This window comes from Hesperophylax consimilis, chromosome 27 (genome assembly GCF_061612785.1).
Source record: "Hesperophylax consimilis isolate HC1 chromosome 27, BYU_Hcon_1.0, whole genome shotgun sequence".
In the NCBI taxonomy this organism is placed as follows: Eukaryota; Metazoa; Arthropoda; class Insecta; order Trichoptera; family Limnephilidae; genus Hesperophylax; species Hesperophylax consimilis.
Window position 1 is genome coordinate 27,491,734 of NC_142862.1, and position 17,908 is coordinate 27,509,641.

The 17,908-nt window shown below is 33.9% G+C and overlaps 1 protein-coding gene across 3 annotated transcripts in view; it reads left to right on the plus strand.

Moving 5' to 3' along the window:
- Window positions 1-3,295: 3,295 nt before the first annotated feature.
- pio (zona pellucida domain-containing protein piopio) overlaps window positions 3,296-17,908 on the plus strand; it is a 65,057-nt gene continuing 50,444 nt past the window's right edge. Inside the window, exons 1-2 of one of the 3 annotated variants that reach the window (XM_089647767.1) lie at window positions 3,296-3,359; window positions 3,996-4,235. The gene's annotated coding sequence lies outside the window, so the exon portion shown is untranslated. Of the gene's footprint in view, window positions 3,432-3,995; window positions 4,236-17,908 lie in introns of all 3 variants that reach the window. The other 2 variants (XM_089647768.1, XM_089647769.1) reach the window with 2 other exon arrangements.

Genomic DNA, 17,908 nt, shown 5'->3' on the forward strand with positions numbered 1-17,908 from the left:
AGGAAACGGGTTGTTTTTGGGACCGATTTCTTTTGGAAAGTTTAAACATTTGATATTTATGCTCTACAGCTTTACTAATAATAAAAACACTTCCCAACGGTTAAACGGTGCTTTATGTACATTTTGAATAAACACTGAAGAAGCTCAGATTCTATTTGATACAAAAAAATTGTTTTTAACTGTGCCCCGAAAGAGCTGGCAATGTTGCATTTCAATAGACTGACCCATGAAATTCCTGTCTTGAAAAGGTGAAATTATTTCGGACATATATTTTATTAACTGACTGTTACCTGGTGAATTTAAGAAGAATTCTATGAAAGCGATGTTTTTTTTATAACATACGTGTGAAGGTAAACATAAATCCTAGAATTCAACATTTGCACAAACGATGTTTTTTTGTTTGAAATTATCTGGGAATTCATTTTATTTTTTATTGTATTAACTAGATGAAAAGTGAAGTTACAGTATTTTTGCAGATTCACTAAATAAAAGGAAAGTGTTTTCTTAATTTCGTATTTTCTGCAATTTTTCGACCTTTAGAGTAAAAATATGTGTTTTCCAGTTTCAGTTTTACAAATATTAAAGAATATATCAAATAAAAACATCTAAAAGGTAATTTCAGTTAGTTTCTAAAATGGTATTTGTTTTTACGATATCTTCAAAAATAAGAAATATATAGCACATTTAAAAATAATCAGAAATTCGATGGGATGTTTCATGTTTATACAAGATAAATAACCCGCTTTGGTATGTATGATATGTAATGTATATATCTTTCCATGAACTATTGTATTGTATGTCAGTTTCTGTAAGTAAGATTTTCATATACACGGTGGTTTATCAATTGTATAAAATTTTCACCACGATTTAGTAAGGCTGCTAGTATTTTATAGCATTTTACTTCTTAGATCTGAATATTAAAAAAAAAAACACTTATTGTATTTTTTAATTTGCTCGGGAAACGAACCCAATCTCCATAAATGTTTTATCGCTAGTTTTACTGCATTTACCGGCCACCTCGATTCTTATTTTTTTAAATACTTAATGATAAAGGTTTCTCATTAGATTCTCATTCTTTTTTAAACCAAACTAAAAAAACGTTTATGGATCCCTGTTATGCGGCGAAAGAGATAAACTTATGATAGGTTCGTGTGGTCAGAGCGAGACGGGAACAGGACAGGTAACCTCTGTGGTCATATAAGGTAACCAATGGTTACCTGAGTCGTGCAACGAATCAATATTTATTAATTATTAATTTCTTCAAAGCATTTTCGTTAAATGAAAGTACGTATAAATAAATGAAACAATTTAACTAAGTTTGAAATAGTTTGTTTGTTCAAAATCTTAAATTTCTCAAAGTTCTTCACCGAATGTTTCGAAATTTTGACACAATGTTGCATTCAAATACGCTTGTGTTTTATATACCTACATTTATTATTATTCACCTATAGATGTCACCTGTGACAGGTAAAAACATGATATTTCTGAAATACAGCGCCATCTGTTGGATGCAAAAGCAACACGCGCTATTGTTTCTCTATCTGTACAGACAGCTAAGCCACAGCAATGCGTGGCGGGGTATATCTACTTTTTTTTAAATAGTAAACGCTGACCGGTTAATATATAGTGGTTCAAACCAAGTTAATTTGTTTAATTTATTTATAGTGAAAACACAAAGTTATGGCTATTTTCAAAAGTACCTACAAAGAATTATTCATTATTTTTTATTGGAACAACTTTTCTTAAGTAAGTTTTGAGTTAAAAGTTTTAAAGTTATACATTTCAATGTAATATATAAATATTGTTAATTCTGAATTTGAAATATGAGATCGACAAAAATGACGTTGGTGATGGTTTGGATTGTAAGCCACACAGACCATCAGGAAATTAAATAATTGCCTATGAAAAAAAAGTTGATTACAAAAATTCACTCTGCAGGCCGCGTAACAAATTATCATCCAGTCACCAAATACATAAAACAGAGAACTCACCGAATCAATCATCAATAGAGGACCGAACGCGTTTGGCGTTAACAAAAAACTATCCAAAGAAGCGAATCTATCAGTCCACAATGGCGTGCTGGTACCTACACTGATGTATGGCAGTGAGGCATGGAATTGGAAGAGGAAAGAAAGAAACATACGCATAAATTTGTATAATGCTGCTTGATCCTACTGTATTTTGTGGTCTTGCTAAATTTGATCAAGTCCAATATTTCAAATCAATCTATTGCATCTCTTGTCCAAGCGTTTGGCATTCAATAACCGTACAGTGAAATTTTAAATAGGTATATTTAAAGTCAGTCAGTACCTAAGTAAGTCAGGTATATTTAAACTCAGTCATCCTCATAAAATTCAAAATGGATCTGAAAATTTTCTACCAGGGTAGTTAAAACTAACACAAATTTTTGTTGCTTTTGTTTTTTGTATCATATATTGATTTGTATGTTTTGTTTTTGATATCTCTTTTTTGCCTTTACTCACGTTTTGCTGTTTATATTGTTAATACATAGTGTATAATAACACTTAAACTGTGCATGATGTGAACATTTTTAAGTGGACTGTTGACATATACGTTTTTTGCAGTGCTTATCTAATGATTTTTTTTTCATGTTAATAGTTTGTAAATGTTCCTTAATAATCAATAAATAAATATTGATTCGTATTATGCACGAAGTTTAAAATTAATTTACTTTTTTAGAGAGGTAAATACCTAGTTATCGTACAAATACAGCTCAATAATTTTCCACCACAAGGTTCTTTAATATCAAAATACAAAGGTTTTTATACATTGTACAAATCTATAATTAAAATCATCTTTACCGCGGGCCTTGTTATGTAACAAAAAATACTCTACTGAAAGTAAAAACTTGATCCGTCGCAGTTTCCAGAACACAACCTCCAGCCGCCATCTTGGCTTCCTACACAGCTGAGACAACACCTTACACCTCAAAAACCATTAACAGAAATCAAAACTCACACATTCACCAAAAAATCATATCATTTGTTCTTAAAACGCCATGCAATACCATACAAATACTTCAACCTTATTCTAGGAGTTAAAAAACTGTACGAAAATGTTTCAGAGGAAAATACAAAGTTTACGAATAGTTTGAGAGGGAAAGGAAAACAAGCAAAATGGCGCTTAAAACAAAAGGTATTTTCGGATTCATGAGATTATTATTCGCATTTATGAAGTTGTTTGGTACTTTTTGATGATGTGCACATGTTTTGTTTGGTGTTTAGTTGTTTTTTCGTAGTTTAAAGTCACCGCAAAGAACTTTAGCCATTTTAAAGTCGCCAGTCGAGTTCGAGTCGTTTGACATTTCGCGGCGGAGTGCCATTTGGCTGTCGAGTATTGTAATTTGCTCAAATTAACCAGTTTTAAACCATTGTTTCTTTTAAACTCTTTAAAATAACATCAGTTGTGTTGTGCGTGAATTATTACAGACATTTAATATGTATTTTGTTAGATTTTGTAGCTTTTAGGGGTATATCTGTTGACGGTTGTAGCAAAAAGTGCATTTGACGGCCACCCGGTGATGTCATAGGCCATTCGACATGGGTGGATTCAAATCTGAATCTATATTAAATAATAAAAATAACTCACATTAACCAATTAATTCATCTGTATCTTAAGATTATACCTTTACTAGAATATTAATAACTTTACTATTTTTTTTGTAAATTACTTTTTTTAAATTAGATTTTTTCTAAATGCAGCTTGTACGAACACTAACCGAATAATCGATTCTTCAAATTCTACACACGATTCACAAAACACACATAAAGTGCAATATGTAAAGGTGATCGATAGCTCATTGGGTAGGATGCTCGATTAGCAACTGGTGGAACAGAGTGCTCAACTAAATCTTTCAAATGAGAATAACTTTTTTTATATATGTACTTACATATCTGAAATTGTTGAGTTAGGTTAGATTTTTCAAAAAACTCATTTTTTTATTTTGTTTTATTTTTCTCTCCACTTATTTGCAGCTTAGAATAAATAATGTAATAACACATTTGACGAACCAATTTAAACCCTTTTACGAATGATGATTAACGAAAAACGACAAAAATTCCGCAAAGTAAAGAGGTCCTTTTTATAAAAGAGTTTTGAATTTTACAAAACAGTGAAATAGTGAGCCTGACGCCTCTATGAGTGGTGCTTCTACTGTGGGAAATATTCAGCGAGAACTATCTAGGAATCCTCTACTAGGAAAATAATAAAATAAGGTATGTACATTTTTATATATGTGCTAAAAATTAGAATTACAATTTAATCATTATAACGCATTTATTCGAAAAACATCGCGTATCGAAGTCCTGTTGTAACTCGACCATTTAGTTTTTAATCTGTTAGTAAATTTCCTGGTGGTCTTTTTGGATACTTCCTTTTTATCCCGCCAGAGTTCGCATGATCGCGGTTCCCACCGCAATCTTTCAAATTGAAATAAATCATATTATGGTAGGTCTGAAGAAAATTTGAAAAAAAAATGGTAAAAAAAATAACGTATAATATTTATGGTTTATAATTAAGTAGGTACCTGGGTATTTAAGTACCTACTTACCAATCCTATTTTAATTTATTAAATAAGAAAATTATTAATTTTCTTTTTTGACGCGAGGTATACTGTTCACAGAACTACTTGTTAACATTGTTTCAATTTTTGTGCACTACAGTCATTACAACACTGCTTTAAATAAAGCTTTGGTTCCCTCACTATAGAGAAGAAATTATGGAATAAACGATTTGACATGACGTCTTATTTATTGAAAATTTAATGGATATTTCAAAGTTCTACAGCTCCCGATTGCGTCCTGACTCTTGCAACTGTTTGCAGGTATTATTTACTTATTTAAAATGTCATTAGTATCATATTAGAATCCTTCAGGATTCAAACACGCCAAGAAACAATAAAAAAGGAAAATTCGCATTCGGTATAGACTCCTGATTGAAGGATTTAATAAAAATGCAAGCCTGATATGAAAGAATAATGAAAGAGAATAAGGAAAAGGCACCTTGAAATAGATTATGCGCAAGTTAGCATTATAAAAAGTCGAGGACGTGCGGGGAAGATATATTACGAAATCAGACGCTTAAGTAGGGTCATGTCAGTAACTAAGTGTCTATGAATATGGATGATACACGGAGAAAAATGGCTATTGCCAATTTATTAAGAATCTCTTCAAATCAAAAAAAAAATATCAAAAAAAAAAATAAATAAAAATAAAATAAAAAATAAATATCATTGGCGATCCGGTTAACATGAAATCTATCAATCTATTCTTTAAGGGCCTGCAATCCAGTTTTTAACCGGATAACGAATCATTTGAAGAGGTAAATTATCAATAAATTTTATCCTTATTTTTCTCCGTTTACAAGGATTGTATCCCAGGACAGAGTAACGTTTCTCTTTTTCTGCCTACTCCTTCGGGAATGATGGTGAGTTCTTATTTAAGCAAAATTTTATTTGTTCAGCTTCTAGATTGCACCACTGATTTCCTCACACATAAGTACAACAAGTACATTATATATGTGAACGCGTGACATTTTGTCGGAACGGTGGATTTGTGTTTGCATCTTTATTACTTGTTGGAACGGGTGAAGAGAGGATTGCCCGAAAAGGAAACTGGTATTTTGGAATATCCACACATTATGAAATATGACGCACCATTGTGATTGTCGTGGGAATTACTGGAGGTTAATGTAAATCAGGTGGTATTCAAGATGTCCACAGCTGTTCTGCAGATGTAGGCATAGAGGGTAGAACACCACGCATCGTTGAATCGATGCATACCAATTCCAAACCAAAGTCTCAACTACTCCCAACCGTTTGGAGCCTGTGAGACTTTGGCATCTCCAATTATAGGGGTATTTTGTGAGGCTGAAGGTAGTGGGGAGGGAACGAGATGGAAAATTTGAAGGTTGGGAAGCACAGACCTGTTCAGATTTTGTCACAAAACTCAGCTAAATACATTTTTCATGGTGGTTTCGCCATGGCGAAACTGAGAGTTGTATGGATTCCATGAAATGTGGGAATTGTAGCTTGGATCTCAACTAAAAAAATTGCAATCTTTAGAATGTAGATAACATGAGAGAATACTGTGTATGCTATACCCATATATTTACAGGAAGGAAGTTCACAAAAAACTGATGTTTTTGATCTGAAATTTTGTTATTTATATGCAACCTTGTTCCTACAATTTGAACGCGGTTTTCTTTCCCGGATGAAAAGTGATGAGCGATTTTTGCATTTCCTCTCATGAATTGATTAATAATGTTTTTTTAAATCCGCACAGCTTGCTCAAAGATGACAAGCATTGACGCGGTCTTCTGACTGGAGTTTAAAGGGAGAAAAGGTTGATTATTTTTGCACTCCAACTCTGAGAAAATTCCTAAATATAAATTTTAAAAACTCAACCCGTGTTTAAAAAGTTATCAATATATACAATCTAACATACACATATTTAAGAAAAACAAATTGAACTTAAAAATATATGTATTTTTTGGTTACCAAGGAACTGGAGTTAACAACTCTATCAACCTCGCCAAATATTGATTGGGTAGGACCGACATTTATTGCTATAACGCGTGTATTTCCGCGTGTGTGTAAGTGATTGCCACCAAAAGTTGGTAGAATGTATTGTCATCGACAACGAGTCTATCTGCCGAGGTCCAGCTCGATCGGATGTCGGGAAGTGGGTTAATTTCCGCTTCCTAGATTTACATTCATAGATGTATTTAAAAAATGCTCAAGCAAAAAACAATTAAATATCTACAATACAATTCAGTACAATATAACAAAAACTATTTAAATTAGTTATCCACCTACTTAAGTTCTTAGTTCTATTGATAACCTGCAAAATTAGGAATCCAGCAATACGTGCCATGATAATGATTTTTTCCAAGGTTGGTGGAAACACCCAAATGAAATAATTGGTTGCAAATTCAGTCTCCCATAGCCGCTGGCGGGCACTTAACAGACGGAGAGGCGTATGAATGCAGCCCGGATAGATGTTAGAAGTGAGAAGTTAGTTACATATGGACAACCCACACTGTGGTAATTCTGCTAGAACTGGCCATCATGGTATGACTAACTCTGGAGCAACGAACCTGGTCAACACCCACGGGATATCTTAAAAAAAACCTCTTCCTACTTGCAAATTCGTTTTTAAAGGTCGTGAATGGGTGATTTTAGATTTTGATTGATTTTGGTCTCGTCACAAAAAGAAGTTGTTTGTTCCTTGTTTGCTATGAAGTTTTTATTATGCGAAGCTGGCAAGATTATCGCATTGTCGATTTATTTATTTTAATATCAACGGTATAAAATATACCATATAGGTAAATTATAAACAGTGACATCAGAAAATATACAATCAACAGAAACTCTAGATGGATATAAAAAGTTAGAGATACAAGTACATGCAAAACTTATAGGTAGACTAGGTTAGATTAGTATTGATTGAAATATATGATAGTATAGATACATGATATAATATATTACAATAGCTAAAATGTATGCATTTATTTTCAGGTTTTGGTTGAAAGTAGATAAGTGCCAATCAAGCTGTTGGTTCACCGTATTGAATATTATTACTGACCCAAGTTTTCTCAGATTTGGGGAATATTGTAAGGCTGAAATAAATAGCGTGGAGATTGAGATTTGAGAGGTGGGTACGTGTACCGCCGCCCCGGGAACCATTTATGGGATAACCAACACCACAGTCATAGGTGACCCCAAGTGGCAATCTACGTAAGGTTTGTCCAAGCCTTGGTGGCAGATATGTCTGCCTACCATCTGCGTGGCAGGCCGGATCGGGGATGACAGGTAAAAACATGCTATTTTGAAAAACAGCGCCATCTGTTGGAAGTAAAGGCAACATGCGTTGTTGTTTTCTTATCTGCATAGACAGACTGAGCATTAATACATTTCTGATAACTGTTAGATTTTTAAGAAAACGATGACACATAAAACATAAGTGGTTAAACAATAAAGTCCATCTCTATTACAAGTTAATTCAATTTGTTTACCTTATCACCACATCCTTAATGAAACAATTAGCAGCATCTGTTCATTATTTCCCTAACACCACTGCTACACACACCATACTAAATGTGACCTTAGCTTCAATCCTTCAATGTGAACATGTTGGTCAGACATTACAATGAGATAAATGTTGATCCGTCGCTTTGTTAACTCGCAAAGCTCGGTTATTGTCGGTTCCAGTGCGATTTACATCGTCTTCATCCATCTTCTTCGTGTCCTACTCATTGTCTGCTTTAATATATGGTACACGTATTGTCATGAGACCATCAAGGACACACATTTAATACAATGGATAGTTGGTTTGCAGATTTATTGTTGTAAATTTCTGAAGATTGCCGATGCCTTGATCACGTCATTCGTATAATTCTATAAATTATGGTATCTTCCGTTGTGGGGATTTTTAGCCATGAAATAATAGTTACTGCAATTAATCAATTCATCGTATTTTATTTTAATTAATTACAATAAATCTTTTGTACATCCCCTTTATTGAAGTAAATGGACTTACAAAACCACTTACAGCGCGCTTGGGGTGATTTTTCTCAAAAGCGACGCTAAACACATTATCCAGTTTAACCCCCATTATTTTAATCTCCAGCCTGCGCATGCGTCGGACTGTCACCCGTCGCTCTTCCACACACCGAACTCGTTATAACAACACTACAGTACTACATTGTATTCCATCCGATAGCGACAGATAAATAGCTCCTTTAAAAATCGGTCTAATGAAAGACTACCATTGATTCAAAATCGTAACGTTACGCGTTGATTGAAATGGCTTTAGCCGTGTTTGGTGTTCCTTCTCCAATGTCTTCCGCATTTCACAACATACCTAACACCTACCCCAATTTATTGGGGATGCCATAGTACCACTGGCTCCAGCAGTGGCGGATCCAGGGGGGGGGGTCACGGTGGTCATCCAGGACCTAGGTGGACCACTAATTAAAATTGTTAAACATAATGTTTTTATATATTTTTTGTCACAATATAAATTTTATTTAAGTACTTTCAATATTTAATTAATTTAATATAATACTTTGTTTGACGGCAAACGCATTATTCGGGAACGAACGCATCGAAAATTCGAATGTTACCGCGTCACCGCGCACCGCCACCGGCGCGCGCTTCGGCCGCCACCTTTCATATTATTATGACACATTTCGTGTAACCACGTGTGACGCTTGCGCGCGCTTTGTTTCGACTAACGTCTAGCGTCTAGCAAAACCTAACCTCAATCGGAACGACTAAACTTTATTAATAAAGTGTTTACTTTTATTTGTTTACTAAGTTAAAAAAAATAAGTTCCAATATAAGTAATAGTGTTCTTAAAAATTGTTGCTGCAAATTCAATTCATTACATGAAATGGTAAGTAATCTAATCAGTTTCTTCATTATGCCAGTGTATGTGTGTTTAAACTCAAATGTTATTTGTTAATGTTCTAAGGCTGGGGTTAGACTCGTAAGTTTTTTTCCTGTAAATCGCTCTTGAAGGCGAGTTTGGCCAAATTCCCAATGTAAACGACACCAAAAGTCACTTAACGTAATTTTAGTAAGTTACAGAACTTATTCTTTCGGAAGTTTTTTGACAGGTCTGGACAGGTCTAACGCGCCCGCGCGAATTACCAGCCTTCCTATACTTCCTAAAGCAATTCTTAAGGCGAGACACAACCTCGTTCATCGAGGTTTTGCCCAAGGCTAACATTTTAATTTATTTCGGCGAAATTATAATTGAATTTAAAAAAAATAAAATTATGCCGCACGAGGGATGCAAGTTATTTATATTTTAGATTAATAATACAATACCTTACAATTAATATATTTTACGTTCAACGATTTTAAAACTTTATAACCCGTGTATAACTATAAAGTTAGCGGACTTAGCGGTAAGTACCAGATTTTATTTTTCTAGATGATGAATTAATAACTTCGGAAGTGGACACATTTTTAATATTTGTAACAAATTCTTCAGAATCAATTAAAATGAAGGCTAAAAGTGTGGATAGATTTTTTTACTAAGATTACGAAAACGTTAGTATTTTTTTTTAGAAATGCATAGTATTATTTTTAATGATGGATTTTGAATGATTTACATGAAAATGTTCCGTCTCCGAATATGTTCCCTTAATTTTGTAAAATTCCACACTGATTATTTTTTTTATACGGCAACACTTTGATATCCGGCGAATTTTTGAATTTGACGTTTAACGTTCACTAGATTTATTGTTTGTTCTCTGCGAACTTAACCACTTAACCTTTGATTTGACTTTTTGCATGAGTAGGTGGTTTGGTATATTTATGCTTTTTGCTAAAGATGGCGGTGTTTTGACAGATGTTATGAGCAGAACTCCGTACAATTTCATGCCATTTTTGTGACATTCGTGTGGAAAACGTTCTTTTTTAAATGACTTTCGGCTAGTTAATTACCGTTTTTTTGCACATATAAAATTATGTCCCGTCTTTCCGGTTTATAAAAAATGGTCTGATTTTTCGAGTTGATATTTTAAAAAAATCACCAGGGTTTCAAAAATACGATTAAAAAAAATACGGAACGTCTTAGAATATTTGCCTAAACCGGATTTTTTTTTAAATGTGATGCATGTGGCCTATTATCGGTCCAATCCTTTCTAATCCTAATGTTTCTGTTTTTAACATTTACGTATTTGAAATTTTGAATACGAAGCCGGTTGCCGTCAGCAGATGTCAGGTAGGTAGCTGTCATTCGGATAAAACGAAATTAATTGTCGCCTTTGACGGAAGTCTATGTATCCATAAATTGATGTATCTAATGTAGAATATTTTCATTTGAGAAATTTTAGGTTGACGAATATAATGCTTAAATTCAGTATTGGTAGATCAGAGTTAATATTTTATAAGAATAATTTTTAAATATATGTAGCTGTGAGCTGTTCCTTGAAAATGTCTAATACTGAGATTTGTTTGCCGGGGTTCGAACCCGCGATATCTATTGTATTTGTTTTAATTATGCTCTTTTAGGATAAATTCAGAATAGCTAGATGCAAGTTATTTATTTTAACCTTTTTTTTAAGTGTATGTATCCATAAATTGATGCATCTATTGTAGAATATATTTAAACCTAGCTGTGAGTTGTTCCATCATCATTTCTAATATTGAGATTGGTTTGTTGATTTGTTTCCAAAAAATTTATTTGTAAATAAATTTTACAAAAATTTTAGATGTGGAAATTTGATAAAGTGTATGTAAATTTGATAAAAGTACATATACCTAGTTTTGTAAAAGAACGTATTAGTTACATTTTGTTAATATATATACATATTATATTTAACTTAATCAAGTTTCTTTTTATTAATATTTATATGTACCTATTAATAATTCACTTTCAGAATATTTTTGTTTGGATTGTAAATAAATAAAATCAATTCAAATTTTATAAATATTTACTTTTATTAGCGTTCCCCATAGTTTGAGGATTGTCGATAATATTGACTACGCTGCCGGCTCGGCCGCTGCTGGCAAAATAGAATGGACGGTATTCATCCACCAGGTAACAAGGTATTAACAAGCGTATGGAAGCATCGGCGAACGGAGATCTCGCTGGGCGCTTCTTACGTATTGCAAGCACCGCGTCATGGCAACAATATTTATTTCAAATTACTTGCCTCGTGCAAATCAGGCCAAAATATGACGGTGCAAGGCGCTCGGTTTTAAAATTTATAAAGCACAAGAATCGAAATATTTCCAGCATTTATATTCCTCTTAAATATGGAAGTACAGTACTTACATTTATTAATAACATTTGCTGCACACGATTGGTCCTAAAGGAGTTCAAATTTTTAATTCATTCGGCCTCACTATTGAGAAGAGCACGCTGGAAGGCATTATTCTACTCTTCGATAGACTGGATAGACACTTCATACCTACAGTGAATATTACAGTGGAACGATTCAAATTCTTTACCAGGAAGCAAAGAAATAACGGTCAACAAGCTGTTATTATTTGTCTATTTTGTCGTGACAAGCAAAGTGTTACAATAATAATGTCGAGTCAAATTCTGCAAATGCAGAATGCTACGGATATGGTTGGCGAGTGGAAACGTTTTAAGCAATCATTTCTTTTATATATGATGGCGAATAACTACAACGAGGAAAAGGAAATTCAAAAAGTTGCAAGATTCCTACACACAATACTATGTTGAAGACACACCTGACACCGTGTTATATTGTGGTGAAATAAGAACACGATTAATAATTGTAATCTGTACTGTATTGGTTGACAATTGACATTACACGAGCCTACGCCGCCCGGTGCCGCCCGGGCTTGCGGAGCAAAAGACAATCTTAATGATATACCTAGTGTTACCATATCCAACAATACCTACTTTTTACTTGTATATATTATTATCAAAATTAAATTATAACTTCTTGTAACTGTAACTGACCGGACCTAAGTCCTCCATCACAACACAAGCAAGCATTTTCGGCTTTCTGTGGTGGTGGTAGGAGTTATTGTTGGGTTATTCGTAACCCGGGAATGTTTGTCTTTCTTTAAAAAAAAAAAAAAAAACTTGACCACGACTACGTGACCCCCCCCTGGCGCCAAAGCTGGATCCGCCCTTGGGCTCCAGACAGATGGGAGCAGTTAGGAATCTTGTGTGGTATTCACGTAAAATTACAAAAAGAAAAAAGTGACAATCAGAATCTATATAATTAAAAATGTAAATGTTCGTTTGTTCAAAATCTAAAATCTCTGACAATTCTTCACCGATTGCTATAAAATTTTGACGCAAATTTGCATTCGAATACGCGTTTGTTTTTATATAGGTACCTATATCATATATATGTCACCTATAAAACCAGGTAAAAACATTTTTTTTTAATAACAGCGCCATTTGATGTAAAAACATGTTGTTTTTTTTAAATAACAGCGCCATCTGATGTAAAAACATGTTTTTTTTTAATAACAGCGCCATCTGATGTAAAAACATGTTTTTTTTTAAATAACAGCGCCATCTGATGTAAAAACATGTTTTTTTTAAAGAGCACCATCTGTTGGACGTAAAATCAACACTAGCTATTGTTTCTCTATCTGCACAGACAAACTGAGCTACAGAAACGCGTGGCGGGCTAAAGCTAGTTTTAATAAATAATCTATATAATAAATAAAAAATAAGTCTGTGGGTGGCTGAAATTGATGAAATTTTGTACATTTGACCTTCAAAATAAGAAAAATGCCTTCTCATCAAGCAGAAATTTGATAATTCTTGATGAAATTTAGCACGTTTATTGCCGTTCAAAATACGAGGAAAATTATTAATGTCTACATCTGATTTCCAAAAAGCTCGGGCAACACTGAAGAATTTATAATTAATAAAAATACATTAGTCACTATCGAATCACAGCAGGTTCTTGTTCTAAGGTAGTACGACAAAAAGATCGAGCTAAGGAAGGGTATTTATAATAAGGAAAATAAAAACAGCATACCTTAGTCACTTGACTCGGTTACGAAGCGACAAGTGTAGAGCTGCACTTCATACCATACCACAAATGGTTATGAAAGGAGAAGTGAAAAATGCTATCTCAGAAGGAACAGCCGTTAAAAGAGTGTAGGAACTATTTTGAGTAACTGTGGTATTAGAAACGGTAAAATATTTCTTGTGCAATGATGTAGGACTTACCCAGCAGAAACCCGCAACGCCTGGTGGGAATGAAGACAGATCAGATTTTGACGGACTCCGTAGTCGAGTGGTAAGGCTTTCAACTTGCAATCTGGAGGTCGCGGGTTCATTTCCCAGCGTGCACAAGTACATTTTATTTGATTAATACTGGTTATTTCACGATTTAGAATGATATATGGTAGGTTCCAGAGTGGAAAATACTCAGTATCGCCCTGGTATAAGATAGACATTCTAAATTAAAACGTTGCTTGAAATGGCTTTGGCAGAGTTTGATGACCAGATCTGAATAGCCAGGTACTTCGCCACCTTCCTCTTTTCTTCTCCTTTGCCTCCCTACTACCTTCAGCCTCAAAACATACCCAATTGGGAATATCATAGTCTCACTGGCTCAGGTGGTTGGGACTCTTGTGCGGTATATTTTCATATCAGAGGGTTCGGCTCGGTAGATCTTCTAACAGGGCCTATAAATCCTACTGATCCCTCAATATAAATATTTAAAAAGTCTTTCGTAATCCTACATGTATTTAATATGACGGATTTTTGCATTTTTGTATATAAATTCTTTGATAGATCTAATACGCCTAAATTTTGAATAAGAGAGCTAGGTTATTATTATTTTCTTTATTTTTATTTGCTGCTGGAATCGTAATTTTTTTAGAAAAATAATTATACATTTAGTGTGGTTTTGAGACGGGCTGATTGCAAATTAAAGTCCAAATATGATGAGTTTAATTTGGAAATGTAATTTATAGTTTCGTTTCTTTTGAATACTCTATTATATTATCATATGACTCAACATTTCATACCAGATAAAGTGGGTATTGAGTTCTCTTCGCAGCATCATCCTCTTCAGTGACATCATGAATAATTCCGTGCAAACTTATTGTTACCATCCGCAGCGAAACCGGTTCCCCGGTCTTCAATGTTTTGTCTATCCGGTGCTGTTGTAATGTGCTGGTATGGGGGACGCCATTGTGGCAGAGCGAGACGGACGACGAAGGATCGTTGTTATTGATAGCATCATCAGGCGTGATAGACAGGGATGGGTGGAGAATTTACAGCGGTTCTAAACATGTGGGATGCAGAATAAATTTTTTTTTAAATTTATTTTATGTTTGTTTTTATGGTCTTCCTGGAAGAGCATTAAACTCCTCGGAAGGCGATTGAGCATTTCGAAATCGCTATTTTATTAAGAATCTTTTCCAATTATCGGTAATCCGGTTAAAAACGGGATTACAGGCCTGATAAACTTTTAGTAAATTTCTAATATACCGGAACATGTGTTCATGCACCTGATTATATATTACATTATGACGAAATGCAAAAAAAAGGATCTTTATAACATCTTGATAAATAACCAACTAATAAACATCACGTCGTTTCCCCGCAGTGGTAGGTAGAAAAGACAGACCGCCAACCAAATAGGTCTTTGTATACACTTCTCGCCTCATTCACATTCATATATCGTCTCAACTATGACATAAATGTTTAAACTATCACATACATGTTTAAACTATATAATACATACATGTTTAAACTATAATATACATGTTTAAACTATCTCATACATGTTTAAACTACCACATACATGTTTAAACTATCAAATGTATTTGTAAATAGCTTCTATGTTTGAGGAGGCAAAATCATGGTAATCAAAATTACCTTTCGGAGTGAGGTGACTTTCATAGAGGTACATTTTTCACAATCTTACTAAAATGATACGTTAATTAAAATTAAAATAAATAAAAAACGCGAGTTCGAATATTCAAGTAGTCATTTTACCTATATCGTCATACATATATACCTAGTTATTTATAGACTGAAGTATTTATAAAATGAATTACATCTTCAAAATTAAACCGACGCGACGGTATGTTTGATTAAATTTAACTAGTTAACTTATTTTCGAATCGTCATTTGTCTCAAACAAAATTAAAAAGAAAGGAGATATTTCTGAATGAATTTTGCAGATATGCGCGACGACAAAGTCACCCCATAGGTATTACAGTGCAAGTGAATTTAAAAGTTTCCAAAAGTTCTCCTGGGAAATCTCATATTTGCAGTATTTACTGACCACAGATCACAGAATGCTATTGTTAATATTGAATTATATAATAATATTTTTATTTCACATATTAGGTACATCGTTACAGTGGTGAACAATAATCTCAGTATCGCCCTGGTTAGAGAATAACTTTCATAATCGTGCATTTTAACTCTCCACAGATGGTCTTTAGGGAAATATTTATTTTAGTAACGTGTTAGTTAGAAATGATTTTATATAATTATCCAAGACCTTATTTAGATTGCATTTAGTTTGGGAAGAATATTGCGATCATTCCTAAAGACAACAGTCAATAAATACGTTAAGAAAATGAAGATAATGTTGGTAGTTCTTAGTGGAAGTATGATACAGTTAAATATGACCGGAGGAAATAAGGTCGGATTAGCTCAGTGATAGAGCAGAGCCCGGTAAAGGTTAGGTTCAATTCCAAGATGCGGACTTATATTTTTCTGATCGCTATTATTTTCTTCTACATATATGTAGTTCTTAACCATAAACGCCGTATATTTTAAATGTTGGTATTATTTTCCTAACGTTTGGGAAACTTAGTTGGCGTTCCCGAGTTTCGCGTTCGCCTGTGCGTTGAACTCTCCGGTTTTGGCTCTGACCGGACGTCGGTGTCTCCCAGTACTAAATGGATAAATCTGAAATACAAAATCCCACTCACCGGTAAAATCGACCACCAAACTAGCAAAATCTATACAAATTAACAAATTCAAATTAACTTCTGCTAAGACGTGCAAAAATGTTTATACAAATTGATTGTGTAACTTTTTTAATGCAGCGTGATCGAAATTCATAAACTTATTCTTCAATAAAATCGACGCCCAAGTCTGCAAACTCCATACAAACTCTTCCAACTTTTGCTAGGAATTCAGAAATATTTTTTCATGGTGAATATGTATATTTTCAATGCGATTTGATCAAAATACAAGAACGCATTCTTGCATAAAATCGATGACCTGCAATTACTTAAATTACATACAAAATAGTGGTTGAACATAAATATAATTATAGAGTTTTGGTTTTGCAGTTTCATACTCTTATTTTTATGGACGTTTGGAGGAAATTTTTTATTTAAAAAAATGGCACGTGACAAGATACATTATACTGCAATACCGTTTTGTGTTCGTGTTGTACAGAAAGCTTCAATTTTGTGTGAGCACTACAACTTCCTCGGGCATCACAGAAATTTTCTTCCATCCATTTGCCCATCATATCTGTTGTATCTCCTGGGTTTTCTCACAAATTATCTTAATCAATAAAACTCCGGCTTAAACAAAACACTCGACAGTTGATAGATTGACAAAAGCTCTGATATCGTAATTAGTAAGCAGTTGGAATAATATGGACTCCGACCTTGAGGTTATCACCATTATCCTATTATTCTTGACAGCCAACGTCATCTACGGGTAACCTAGTAGACTAAGCTATTTGGGTAAGTCCGTACACCAATATCAAGGATATTACAATGTGTTACACATGTCCAAAATGTAAGAGTCCCTGTCTTTCGGATGTTCTCATTCGTACTTAATTCAGTTGTAATATCTATCTAATTAAGCATCTCACTGTTTTTCCGAGAAGGCAGATAGGGTGGACTACCGCACAACCTTGTCCTGGCGCACTTCCTTTGCTTCTTCCACAATCACACAACGACTGATCGTCTCTAGCACACTCTTCCGTTATTCTGGATTTGTAAATGATACGATTAAAAGTATTTGATTCAATTGATCGTACCACTTCCTTGGGCATCCCCAACTTCTTCTCATATACACTTTCGCGTAATTATCCTTTATACATGTCCAAATAATCTAAGTTTCCCATTTTTAATTGTGATGTATGGTAATAAGGTAGAGTATTTAATCGATAGATGGCGGTAGGTATAAAGCTTACGCCAGAGTCCGTCAGACGTCGCTAAGTTGTAACAGGTACTTGCGAGATTATAGAGTGTTATATCTGCCTTACTTTGCAGATTTCAGTGTTGGGAACTCTTTTGAAAAAGTAAAATTTTCTACTTATAATTGTGTTTATTTACGTTACAAATAAAAGGCCTGGATTTAGCTACACTGTTCATTACCCGAGGGTTGGTAATTCTTTGTTACTAAAAGCTTGTTGTCTGTCAATAATATCCCACAGGCAA